Source organism: Bufo gargarizans, unplaced genomic scaffold (genome assembly GCF_014858855.1).
Source record: "Bufo gargarizans isolate SCDJY-AF-19 unplaced genomic scaffold, ASM1485885v1 original_scaffold_1485_pilon, whole genome shotgun sequence".
Lineage (NCBI taxonomy): Eukaryota > Metazoa > Chordata > Amphibia > Anura > Bufonidae > Bufo > Bufo gargarizans.
This window is the reverse complement of record NW_025334381.1, coordinates 1-14,097: the sequence shown is the minus strand read 5'-3', so window position 1 is coordinate 14,097 and position 14,097 is coordinate 1. Positions and strand designations below refer to the sequence as shown.

At 45.4% G+C, this 14,097-nt stretch overlaps 1 long non-coding RNA gene across 1 annotated transcript; it reads right to left on the bottom strand.

Moving 5' to 3' along the window:
- Positions 1-8,592: 8,592 nt before the first annotated feature.
- Positions 8,593-14,086, bottom strand: LOC122923334. Its single transcript, XR_006387268.1, has 3 exons — positions 14,022-14,086; positions 9,721-9,744; positions 8,593-8,729 (listed from the first exon to the last, which is right to left on the bottom strand). It is a non-coding gene; the product is annotated as an uncharacterized LOC122923334 (long non-coding RNA).
- Positions 14,087-14,097: the final 11 nt, after the last annotated feature.

Genomic DNA, 14,097 nt, shown 5'->3' with positions numbered 1-14,097 from the left:
AGTCCCCCATAGTGGCCTCCAGCAGTAATAAGTCCCACATAGTGGCCCACAGCAGTAAGAATTTCCCCTGTAGTGGCCCCCAGCAGTAATAATGTCTCCTATAGTGGCCCCCAGCAGTAATGTCCCCTATTGTGGCCTCCACCTGTAATAATGTCCCCCAGCAGTAATAATGTCCCCCATAGTGGCCGGAGCTGTAATAATGTCCCCCACGGTGGTTCTCAGCTGTAATAATGTCCCATAGTGGCCCCCAGCTGTAATAAAGTCCCCCATAGTGGCCTCCAGTAGTAGTAATGTCCCCCATACTGTAGTGGCCCCCAGTAGTAATAATGTCCCCCATACTGTAGTGGCCCCCAGTAGTAATAATGTCCCCTATAGTGGTCCCCAGCTGTAATAATGTCCCATAGTGCCCCCCCAGCGGTAATAAAGTCCCCCATAGAGGCCTCCAGCAGTAATAATGTCCCCCATAGTGGTTCTCAGCGGTAATAAAGTCCCCCATAGTGGCCTCCAGCAGTAATAATGTCCCCCATACTGTAGTGGCCTCCAGCAGTAGTAATGGCCCCCAGCAGTAATAATGTCCCCTATAGTGGTCCCCAGCTGTATTAATGTCCCATAGTGGCCCCCAGTGGTAATAAAGTCCCCCATAGTGGCCTCCAGCAGTAATAATGTCCCCCATAGTGGTTCTCAGCGGTAATAAAGTCCCCCATAGTGGCCTCCAGCAGTAATAATGTCCCCCATAGACTCCACCAGTAATAATGTCCCCCATAGTGGTTCTCAGCTGTAATAATTACTCACCTCATCCAATTGCATGCACAGAGGCAGTTTCTCCTCTCTTGATGCTGAAGAACCTGTGCTCAAGCATGATGACTAGGGATGAGCAAATTGACTTTGGATGCAGAGCGAGCGCTCCGTACAGTATTACAATGTATTGGCTCATAAATTAATTTCTACTGTAAAAAAACCTTTGTACTGAACTCCGGTTCAGTTCCAAGTGGTACCAAATAGAAAATGTAATGCAATAAAAATACATATACCGGCATGTATAGTTTTTATGTACATGTATGTTGCAATAATACTTCACTTGGAATGTCCTGTTCATTCATTGCATAGTGCTACCCTTTGCTACCCTCCCCAAAGTAATGTTAGCGACTTTAGACTTCTCCCTTTAGATCTAGGGATGAGCGAATCAACTTCGCATAAAACTTCGCTTGGAACCAAACCCGAGTTCGGGAAATGTTTTTTTTACAGTAGAAATCAATTTATAAAGTTTTTACGTGAAGTCTCACAAGACTTTGCGAAGTGATAACTTCGGCTCATCGGAGCCAATGCATTCTAATACTGTACAGAGAGCTCGCTCCGTACAGTATTGAAACGAAGTTTTATGCGAATCGACTTCAGTTGTCTTATCTTCAGTCGATTCGCTCATCCCTATTTATATCCTTTCTAGTGGTTCCGGTGTCATTTTAATCATATTTGCTACAGCACAGACCCATATTATGTCTGAGCACTCCGTTTTTAAGTTCAAGAAACCTTTATTAAGGGCTCTTTCACATAGGCGTCGCGTGTGAGGGCTGGACAAGATGCGGGTGCGTTGCGGGAAAATGCACGATTTTTCAGCGCGAGTGCAAAGTGTTTTAATGCGTTTTGCACGCGTGTTAGAAAAATCAGCCTTTTAGGTACCCAGAACCGAACCCCGACTTCTTCTTAATGCAGAATGCTAAGTAAGGCTTCGTTCACATCACCGTTCAGCCTTTCCGTTCTCCTGCTCTGTTTAGGAGCAGAAGAACGGAAAGGACGGAAAAGGCACATAACTGACGCCAAACTGAGCCAAACTGAGCCCTTAGGACCCCATAGACTATAATGGGGTCCGTTATGTTTCCGCTCAGAAGATGATTTTGAAGCGGAGACAAAAGTCCTGCATGCACAACTTTTGTCTCCGCTTAAAAATCATCTTCTGAGTGGAAACATAACGGACCCCATTATAGTCTATGGGGTCCTAAGGGCTCAGTTTGGCGTCAGTTATGTGCCTTTCCGTCCTTTCCGTTCTCCTGCCCCTAAACAGAGCAGGAGAACGGAAAGGCTGAACGGTGATGTGAACAAAGCCTAAATTAGGGATGGAGGGGGTTAAAATAATAATAATAATAATTAATTAAACTCACCTCATCCACCTTGTTCGCGCAGCCCGGCTTGTCTTCTTTCTTCTTCTTTGAGGACCTGGGAGGAAAAGGACCTTTAGTGACGTCACTTCGCATCACCATGGTGATGGACCATGTTATGAGCGCAGTGACGTCACCAAAGGTCCTTTTCCTCCCAGGTTCTCAAATAAGAAGAAAGAAGACAAGCCGGGCTGCGCGAACAAGTGGATGAGGGGAGTTTAATTATTTTTTAACCCCTCCATCCCTAACTTACTATGCATTCTGTATTAAGAATGCTATTATTTTCCCTTATAACCATGTTATAAGGGAAAATAATAAAGATCGGGTCCCCATCCCGATCGTCTTCTAGCAGCCATGCGTAAAAATCGCACCGCATCCGCACTTGCTTGCGGATGCTTGCGATTTTCACGCAGCCCCATTCACTTCTATGGGGCCTGCGTTGCGTGAAAAACGCACGATATAGAGCTTGCTGACATTTTCACGCAACGCACAAGTGATGCGTGAAAATCACTGCTCATATACACAGCCCCATTTAAGTGAATGGGTCCGGATTTAGTGCGGGTGCAATGCACCCGCGCGGAATTCTCGCCCGTGTGAAAGGGGCCTAATAAGGATCTGTTCACATCGCCATTACTGATTTCCATTTTCCTGCTCTGTCCTAGGAACAGAACAAACAAATTGAAGGCAGTGCGGCATCAAGCACATAGCTGAAACCACCAGCACTGGGCATTACCTGATTATAATGGAATCCATCTGGGAGGCCGGAATTTTACTGGATGAAATGGGCTTCGTTAGAATGCTGCACTAAGTGGGACGACCTTTCTTTGTAGTGATTTCATTGCAAACCTCGTACATTACATGTTTTCCGTGCACTGTTTCTGCTGCTACTGTGGTATTATACTGACACCTGCAGGCTTTTTCCTCCATTATACAGTATGCGCGGTATCAAATTGCAAGTTTCAAGACGTGGGGTGAATTTGGGGCTCCTTGGGCATGGATGCAATGCTGTATGACAAAAATCTGGGAGAGAAAAACCCTGTAGATAGGGCACTTGATGGAGCATACCATGTTTTCTTACGAGCCAGACAGAAAAAAAAATCCTTTATGAAGCCAGAGGCACAGACTTACAGTAGCAGCCTCATGCACTTCTTGGGCAGCCCTATTACAGCTAAGAAAATAGCCGAGTCGTAATCCAGAAACGTAGAATGAGGCCGGGGTCACACATGACTGAACAACTGCGGACTTGCCGTTGTGGATTTTGGTGCAGCGTTGTACAGTACCAGCAAAGTGGATGAGAATTTCGGAATTTTCTTTTAGCAGTATTGTGGATTCGAAATCCCCAGCATGTCAATTTATGCAGTGGATTGCGGATTTGGAAGAGGGGGAGACAACCCCACTGAGTGTAATGGTGGGAGACGTGGAGGACTTGCCGCCGGGGCCTGAGCTGGCAGACCTCAATGTCTCCGGGGATAATTTTGGTACTGCACAACACCGGGACCCCACCGTATCCCCAGCCTAATGTATTAATAGTAGATGGTGCAGCACAACAAGCTGGGGCAAAGTCAGTGTTCCCCCGTTTTGTGGTTCAGAAAGATATGTTGCAAAGAAAAAGGGGGTCAGTCAGCACATCCCGATGCGCAGGTGCACGTTGCTATGGCTGAAAACAACACTGTAAAATAAAACATGCAATGCAACAGCTCTCTGCAAACCAAATAATGTACAAAAATGCATAATAATTGCTAGTGCTATGCTTATAAATTAGAGATGCTTGGCAAGTACATTTTGTACAAAATTATTTTAGCCTGTCTGCCACACGTCAAGGCGATCTCTGTACAACGGTTCCTAACACTAAATTCTACCTTTTGTGTGCCATGACGGCTACCATACAATTCAGGGAGTGTAGGTTCCACATGCATGCTGGGCCTGCTTTAATTTCTGTCATCTATGGTGCCAAAATGGCCTCCATTATATCCAAGGAATGCAGGTACCAACATGCATGCCGGGCCCACTCTTACAGAGATCGCCTTGACGTGTGGCAGACGGACTCAAATAATTTTGTACAGAATGTATTTGCCAAGTATCTCTAATTTATAAGTATAGCATTAGCAATTATTATGCATTTTTGTACTTTATTTGGTTTGCAGAGAGCTGTTGCATTGCATGTTTTGTTTTACAGAAGGATATGTTGTATCGCGTAAAGCAGCTGCGGGGTGAACCCATTGAACAGTTGGTGGTGCCCCAGGCTTATCACAAACTCGTGTTAGAGTTAGCCCACCAACATGTTCTCAGGAGTCATCTTGGAATGCAGAAAACACAGGACCGGATTCTACAACGGTTTTACTGGCCCAGTGTGTTTAGGGAGGTGGACGAATTCCATATGTCTTGCCCGACCTGCCAGGCAACTATCCTCCAGCACCTCCCGATCATCGAGGTACTGTTTGAGCGTATTGCTATGGACCTCGTAGGCCCAATACCGAAGTCCACTAGAAGACACCAACACATTTTGGTCGTCCTAGACTACGCCACTCGGTACCCTGAGGCGGTGCCACTGCGACATACATCAGCTAAACTGATAGCTAAGGCGCTAATGGAAATGTTCTCCCGAGTAGGGCTACCTAAACAGGTTCTGACGAATAAGGGGACCCCTTTTATGTCCAAGGTGATGAGGGAACTCTGTAAGTTGCTGCACATAAAACAGCTGCGGACGTCCGCCGTTTACTATCCGCAAACAGACAGTCTGGTAGAAAGGTTTAACCAAACATTAAAAAATATGTTGAAAATGGTGGTGGCTAAAGATGGGAAGGACTGGGACCTTCTTCTGCCCTATCTCATGCTTGCAGTGTTAGAGATACCCCAGGCCTCTACTGGGTTCTCGCCCTTCAAACTGCTATATGACAGATATCCTCACAGTCTCTTGGACGTGGCCAAAGAGGCGTGGGAACAACAGCCCACTCCGTATAAAAGTGTCCTTGAGTACGTTACCCAGGTGCAAGATCGGATAGAGACAGTGTTGCCTCTTGTTAGGGAGCATATGGAGGCAGCTTAGCGAGCCCAGTGTCGGGTCTATAATCGGCATCTGTAACCCGCGTGATCGGGTTTTGGTTCTGGTACTGACCGTGGACAGTAAGTTAGGCTAGGTGGCAGGGGCCCTACAAGGTACTCGAGAAAGTTGGAGATGTGAACTACAAGGTACACCAGCCAGGGCGGAGAAAGCCTGAACAGATCTACCATGTTAATTTACTTAAGCCGTGGAAGGATAGGGATACCTGTATGGAAGACAGCCCGCGTCCGGGTTTACTAGGGGAAGAGGTTCCGGCCCCTTTGTCTGATGCAAGGGAAGCAGTTGCCACCGTAAAAGTTGCTGACAGCCTCTCCTCTAAACAGGCTCAGGAGGCCAGGGAGTTTGTTAGTCAGAACACGGATATGTTCTCGGACCTCCCTGGACGCACTTCCATAATCCAGCATGACATTGTCACTGAGCCTCAGGCATAAGTCTGATTAAGACCATACCGGGTACCCGAGGCTCGGCGACAAGCCATATCGGAGGAGGTGCAGCTAATGTTGCAGCTAGACGTCATTGAGAAGTCAAAAAGTAAGTGGGCCAAAAGTCAGACGGGACGAGGTTTCCAAATTCGATGAGTATCCCATGCCCCAGGTGGATGAGCTCATTGAGAGGTTAGGACAAGCCCGGCATTTTTCTGTTTTGGACCTCACGAAAGGGTACTGGCAGGTGCCCTTAACGGAGGCTGCCAAAGAGAAAGCTGCCTTCATCACACCTCAGGGGCTGTATCAATATATGGTCTTACCCTTTGGTCTGCATGGCGCCCCCGCAACTTTTCAGCGATTAATGGACATCGTGCTTCGTCCACATTGTCGGTACGCTTCGGCTTACCTGGATGATATTGTCACCCACAGTACCGACTGGGAAAGTCACCTACCCAAAGTGCAGGCCGTAGTGGACGCCCTTTGGAAAGCTGGCCTAACCGCTAACCCAAAAAAAGTGCGTTAGGGTTAGAAGAGACTAAGTACCCGGGGTATGTCATTGGGCGCGGAGTTATCAAACCGCAAGTGAACAAAATAGAGGCGATACATGAGGTTTGTTCCCCACTTTGCTACTCTAGCCGCGCCTTTGACAGGACTCTTGAAGGGACACAAGTCAACGATGGTTCACTGGGATGATCGGGCGGAAGAGGCTTTCTCCGCTTTGAAGTCGGCCCTGTGCAGGTCCCCAGTTTTGGTGACGCCTGACTTCAAAAGCGTTTATAGTACAGACCGATGCCTCCGAAGTAGGCCTCGGTGCTGTACTGTCTCAGGAAGTCAACGGGGAGGAGTATCCCGTTGTCTTCCTCAGCTGTAAGCTCACCCCAGCCAAGACCCGGTATAGTATAGTGGAGAGAGAGTGCCTGGCTATCAACTGGGCAATAAAATCTCTCCGCTATTATTTATTGGGGAGAAAATTCCGCCTGGGTACTGACCACTCCCCTCTCAAGTGGGATGAGTCAGGCCAAGGACAGAAATGCCCGGGTCACCTGATGGTTTCTCTCCCTACAAAAGTTAAAGTTTTCGATGGAACACAGGGCAGGCCAGTTACAGAGAAATGCGGATGCCCTGTCCCGGGTACACTGTCTGGTGTGTGTTCACCCCCTGTGTATGTGACACAATGAGAGGTTTTGTCTGGGAAACAGGTATTTTCCTCCCAGCATGTGCTGCTGGGCTGATTTACAGCCAGGTGAGGTCAAATACCAGACCGGATTTTAAGTGCCGGTCCAGGTTTTGGCAGCACCTGGCTGTCCTTAAATAGGCAGCTGGTCTCAGAAGCTAGGTCTCTGTGTTGGGATCTGGGAGCCTTGTATCTGGATGAAGGCTTGCTACCTGTTTGGCGTTAAAACAGGTTGGTGCTGCTATGGTAAGTACTCTTTGAGGCAGAATTGCTGCATGGTGTGAATTACCACCAACACCGCAAGGTGACTTTTTGTTTGAATATGACTGCTTGTTTTGTCACTTGCCTAAAGTGTGAATAAAACACTGAACTGTTTGATCCAAAGAACTTGTTGTTGCATCTATACTGCGTCCGCTAATCCTGTCTACCAGAGTGAAACCCCACAAAAAAAAAATAATTTCTATATATATATATAAATAAGCAAAAACATTAGAATATATAAGTTTTTTGTAAAATACTATAAATGATCACAAAACAGTATTTGACATGCCTGTAATCATAATAACCTGTACAATATAGTGAACATAATATTTATGGCGATCGGTAAATAGTGAAAATGAGAACATTGATATGTATTACCTTTGTAACAAAAAAAGACACATAAGAATGTTACAGGGCTATAGCCTAGAGGTAGATTGTCTGCCTGCTTTATGTGAGATCTTGGGTTTAAATCCCTACATCGGACTGTCGAAGACTTATCCAAACTGGTGCAAAGTAAGACTAACTTTCCTTTGGAAAATAACAGTATCACTCTGACGTAACGGTCTTATTATTTTTATGTAATTGGATTGTTCTGACTAAGTTGACCTTAGTTCCCTAGTTAATACTTATGTATAGGTATTGAATTACCTAGTAATTGCAGCATGTTCTTTCCTCCTCCAGGCATTTCAGTGGTGCGGCTAAAACAGCGTTGCTAGGTGTCCTCCATCCCCTATATACAGAAGATGGAGGACGCAGCAGTGGGCAGTCCCGAACGCTGCGTGCGCTCTCCCGTCAAATCGGGATAGTGCAGATATCATTCGTGATTAGAATATTAGCGATAAAAATTTGCGTTCAACACTACTCAGGAGGAAGAGAGCGTGTTTAAGTCTGGAGAAAGCCGATTGGTTGGGGGGAGGCTGCGTGTTCCCGAGATGAGCCGAATGGGTTCTGGGTAGTTAGGGAGGGAGGTCTTAGCCTCAGGGAAAGGGCATCAGCAGCCATCTTAACAAGATAGTCAGAAAGAAGTCTTGTGAGGAGCGGTTGCAATGGACAGAATCTTATTGAACAAGTGGTAGGTGAACACAATAATTAATGATTATGGATCATCACCACAGCAGCAACATATATGAAAATTGAATTTTGAGTGAAAATATGACAGTTATCCTTTAAGGGTACAATTCACAAGGCCGTATTTTGCGGTCCGTAAAACATAGAACCGCAAAACACGGCTGGTGTCTATTTGTGGACCCATTGGCTTCAAAAAAGGTCTGTGAACCGAATTTTGTGACTAAGAATAGGACATAAGGATGTGGAAAGCACACGAGTCATCCACACTTGCCAGGCAGCATACCCTATATATACACACACATGTGAACCCACCCTAGCAGCCCCCTTTTCTATTCTATTTAGCCAATATATTCCCATTTAGGACTTCCTTAAAAGTAAAGTCTAAGAATACCTCCTGGAACTGTCACACTGTAAGCAGTGGACGGAAATAAAACCAAGTTACGTTTGAGACCACATTTGAAAAACATCTTTATTAAATATCGTAGAATGTGTGACGATCTTCTTGCAGCTTAAGCAACATGTAAGCGCTGGATCTACATGGAGACAGGGGTAACTGGCAGATCGGGTCTAGTGATGTCCTGAGGACTCTGAAACAAGAAAGGAAAAGGGAATGACGCCGTGAGTATTTTATTTTTGAGGGTTTTGATGATTTTTTTATGCCTCATTGGCACGTCAGTGATTTTGAGCCAAAACCAGGTGCAGATCTTTCCCTTATATCTTATACTCCAATCCTGGTTTGGGCTAGGCTCACAATCACTGATGGAAATCACTGTACGGGGTGTGGCTTTTTCCCCTCATTGTCAGACTTTTGTCTCAGACATGCATTTTTTTTTTGGGCAACGGGCCAAGTGTTTTTACTAATGCATTTTTGTCATACTGCTCTACAGAGGAAGAGACATTACAGGGGGTTCATACTTTCCTATATAAAAGTGCAAGGCATGCAGAAAACACCAATACAAAATGCCTGTGCTCAAATACATTATGTGGCTGAAAATGTGACAAAAGCATAAAACAAAAAAAAACGCACACAACAAAACTATGTCTGGCAGCATCCTAAAGAAGTCAGAACCAGATTTCATTAGTTTTTTTCTAAGGCTATCTTTACACCAGCGTTCTTGGTGGATCCGTCATGGATCAGAAAAAACGCTTCCGTTCTGATAATACAACCACCTGCATACGTTATGAACGGATCCGGTTGTATTATCTTTAACATAGCCAAGACGGATCCGTCATGAACTCCACTAAAAGTCAATAAGGTTTTCTATTGTGTCAGAAAAAACTTCTGTCCCCATTGACTTACCTTGTGTGTCAGGACGGATCCGTCTTGCTCCGCACGCACCACATCGCGGACAGAAAAACGCTGCTTGCAGTGTTATTCTGTCCATGATGGGGACTCAACCAAACAGAACTGAATGCATTCTGGTGCACTCTGTTTCGTTCAGTTTTGTCCCCATTGACAATGAATAGGGACAAAACTGAAGCGTCCCCCCCCCCCCCCCCCCCAGCTATTGAAAGCGCAGATGTGAAAGTAGCCTAACCAAAGGCCTAAGGTACATACAAACCACAAGTAGTACTTACTGCTGTCTTTTACAGCTTTCTTGCCTGGAGAAAAAAAAAAAAAAAGTTAAGATTTTATTTCATGCCTGCCCTCCTTCCGTCTCTAATACATACATCTTAAAGGGAATCTGTCACCATGATTTTGAACTACCTGCTGTAATACTTAAAGGGGTTTTGTTACTTCGGCAAATAGCATTCATTATGTAGAGAAAGTTAATACAAGGCACTTACTAATGTACTGTGATTGTCCATATTGCCTCCTTTGCTGGCTGGTTTCATTTTTCTATCACATTATACACTGCTCGTTTCCGTGGTTACGACCACCCTGCAATCCAGCTGTTCTTGCTTACTATAAAGAAAGCAGCAGCCTATGTGTGCTCCTGCGGTCCCGGTCACCAGAGAGGCCGGCATTTTTTCCTATAGTGTGCAAGCACAGCCACGGCTGCTGGATTGCAGGGTGGTTGTAACCACGGAAACGAGCAGTGTATAATGTGATGGAAAAATGAAACCAGCCAGCAAAGGGAGCAATATGGGTAATACATTATTAAGGGTACTTTCACACTAGCGGGAGGACGGATCCGACAGGCTTTTCACCCTGTCGGATCAGTCCTGCCGCTATTTCGCCGTGCCGCCGCTCTGTCCCCATTGACTAGTGTGAACAGCCTGTCTGATCCGTCCTGCCGCTAGTGTGAAAGTAACATGGTCATCTGAACTCCTTATTCGCAGTACTACTCAGGTATGGCTGCAGATAATAGTCCAGAATTGTGGTAACAGATTCCCTATAAATGTGGGTTATAGATATCGTGTGATAGATGTTGGTTGCATTCTTCAATGAAAAATCCAACAGTTTTCTTTGTGACTGTTGCATCACAGCTTGTAGCGTGTTGCATCGCAACCCCATTGACAATGATTAGATGCAAAGACATAATGCGACAACGCGATCTTCATGTCGCTGTAGTTGCACAAATCGGGTCACACAATTAAGGCTACTTTCACACTGGCGCTTTGGCTTTCCGTTTGTGAGATCCGTGCAGGGCTCTGACAAGCGGTCTAAAGCGGATCAGTTTTGCCCTAATGCATTCTGAATGGAAAAGGATCCACTCAGAATGCATCAGTTTGCCTCCGATCAGTCTCCATTCCACTCTGGAGGCGGACACCAAAACTCTGCCTGCAGCGTTTTGGTGTCCGTCTGACGAAACCGAGCCAAACGGATCCATTCTGACACACAATGTAAGTCAATGGAGACTGATACGTTTTCTATGACACAATCTGGCACAATAAAATACGGATCCGTCCTGGCTATGTTAAAGATAATACAAACGGATCCGTTCTGAACGGATGCAGATGGTTGTATTATCTGAACGGATCCGTCTGTGTAGATCCATGACGGATCTGCTCCAAACGCGAGTGTGAAAGTAGCCTAAAGTGTATCTATTATGAACAACTGTGCATAAAATAATACTGCAAGAATAAAGAAGAAAGTTTATATCATAAGAATGCCTCTTCCCCCCCCCCCCCCCCCCATGTATCAGGCTCCTTTTCTTCCCCAAAGAAACAATAACTGAAAATCCATCTTCAGAGAGGAGACAGCTTTTTAGCTTTACTGAGAGATCAGGTTACATGCGGCCCATAGAAGTCTATGTAGGGGAGAGCGGAGGAGACTCTTCTATAATATCTCCCCGAAGCAGTCTGCTCAGTGGAGATGGATTATGAGTAAATTCAGAGTGACTAGCTCAGGAAGGAAGCAAACTGATAGGCCCCTTTCACACGAGCGTGACGGATTAGGTCAGGATGCGTTCAGTGAAACTCGCACTATTTTGCAAGCAAGTTCAGTCAGTTTGGTCTGCGATTGCGTTCAGTTTTTTTCGCGCGGGTGCAATGCGTTTTGATGCGTTTTTCACGCGCGTGATAAAAAACTGAAGGTTTACAAACAACATCTCCTAGCAACCATCAGTGAAAAACGCATCGCATCCGCACATGCTTGCGGATGCAATGCGTTTTTCACGCAGCCCCATTTACTTCTATAGGGCCAGGGCTGCGTGAAAAACGCAGACTATAGAACATGCTGCGATTTTCACGCAACGCAGAACTGATGCGTGAAAAACAACGCTCATGTACACAGACCCATTGAAATGAATAGGTCAGGATTTAGTGCGGGTGCTATTCACGTCACGCATTGCACCCGCGCGGAAAACTCGCTCGTGTGAAAGGGACCATAATGTTATTAAAAACAAACAAAAAAAAACCTTCTTGTATTTCAGAGGTACATAGTGCCTCAGAGGTGTCCACATGGAGTCTGCGTGCTGCTGTAAGAGTACACTCACACAACACTGAAAAACCTCCATGTGACGGACCTTTTTCTTTTTTTTTTTTTAACGGCCATCAAAACCCCATTTTCGGAATCACTAGTCTACTGGGCAAATTTATCATAAAGATACACTTTCGCTGTTTTTCCGCTGGCCTCGACACTTTCCTGAATAGACATCAGCCCCACCATATTTATCGTCTTCTACGTCAGTTTTCTGGCGTAGAACATTACTGAGTCTAAGCCAGACAGGGGCACGGACTGCTGGACACTGCGCCTAATTTATAAGTCAGGCACGGCTTCTATTTTATTTTAATGAGCATTGAATAACGGCTGTAAAAAAAATAGAACAGTCCTATTTCACAGACAGACACCATACAATTTAAGGATGCTGTAGTACAAAAAGTCATTCACGAAAAAATAAATAAAAAAATTGCAGTTCAAAATGGAATGTTTGCTTTTTTTTTTTTTTTTGCACTTTCTTCAATGTCATTTGAATGTACCCCAAGGCTCGGTGCATATGGCAACATTTGGTGCATGGACCCTCAAAGCAACTGTAGGGATACTGCTGCGATATACACGCTACTTTCACACTGGCGTTTTGGTTTCTGTTTGTCAGATCCGTTCAGGGCTCTCACACGCGGTCCAAAATGGATCAGTTTGCCTTCGTTGCGTCTCCTTTCCGCTCTGGAGGCGGACACAAAAAAACGCTGCTTGCAGCGTTCTGGTGTCCGCCTGACGATGCGGAGGCAAACGGATGCGTCCTGACACACAATGTAAGTCAATGACAACAGAAAACGAATCCGCTCCCCATTGACTTTCAATGGTGTTCAAGACTGATCCGTTTTGGCAATGTTAAAGATAATACAAACGGATCATTTTCTGAATGGATGCATTCGGTTGTATTATTGGTGCGGATCCGTCTGTGCAGATCCATGACGGATCCACACCAAACGCGAGTGTGAAAGTAGCCTTAGTTAAAGGGTTACCACTAAAACAATGTTCTCTTACCTGTAGCTCTCCAGCTGTTACAAAACTACAAATCCCATCATGCCCTGAGAGACTGCGGCAATCAGGTTATGTTAGGACTTGCGGTTTTGCAACAGCTGGAGAGCTACAGGTTGGAGATCACTGCACTAAAGGTCCCTTTACACGGGATGATACAGCAGGCGATCACGGATCGCCTGCTCGTCAGCGGAGAGCGCAGCATTTACATGCAGAGATCTCCTCCATAGTATGGGGAGGAGCAATCGCTAAGGCCATCTCTCTTCCCCCACAGAGTGAGTTTACACAGTACGATCTGCTGCCAGAAAACATTGATTTTTGGATCTGCGTGAATGAGCGTTTAGCTCCTTCATCTGGTACTCGGAGGCACTTTTACACCGCCAGAAAATCAATAACGAGATAATCTATAAACTCTATAAAATTTTCTGGCGGACTCTCGGCCCGTGTAAAGAGCCCTTAAGATATGCCATCACCTTTTAATTAGTGTTGAGCGAACTTGTGTTTTAAGTTCGGCGTCTAAAGTTCGAGTTCAGGTTATCGAAGAATCGCGTTATGGATTCTAAATTCCGTTATGGTCCGTGGTAGCGGAATCCATAACGGGATACTTCGATAACCCGAACATTAGACGCCGAACTTAAAACACAAGTTCGCTCAACACTACTTTTAATAAGTGGTCCGATTGCTGCGACCCCCACTGATCTTGTAATTGAAGGAGCTGCAGTTCCTCCAAAGCTTTTTGCTGCAGTAACGCTTATCCTTCTGTAAAGTAACTGTAAGCAACTGTCCAGCCGTACCCCCCCCCCCCCCCCCCTGCAAGGAAAAGCTCCGAAGGGAACACAGTAAGGTGACCTCTTTGATCTTGGGATATCCTAGTGACAGGTCATCACTTTCTGTGGTGTACATAACCCCTGTCACGCTACTCAATATATTTTTATGAACTGCAGCTTTTGCGCACAATCTGTGTCTACCCCCAAAATGAAATAAATAAAAATATAATCAAGAATTAACTCACCTCCATATGATAATTTGTAATACAGGTAACCCATAATTGGAATACCAATAAAATTCTTGGTAGGCCTTAGTGTAGT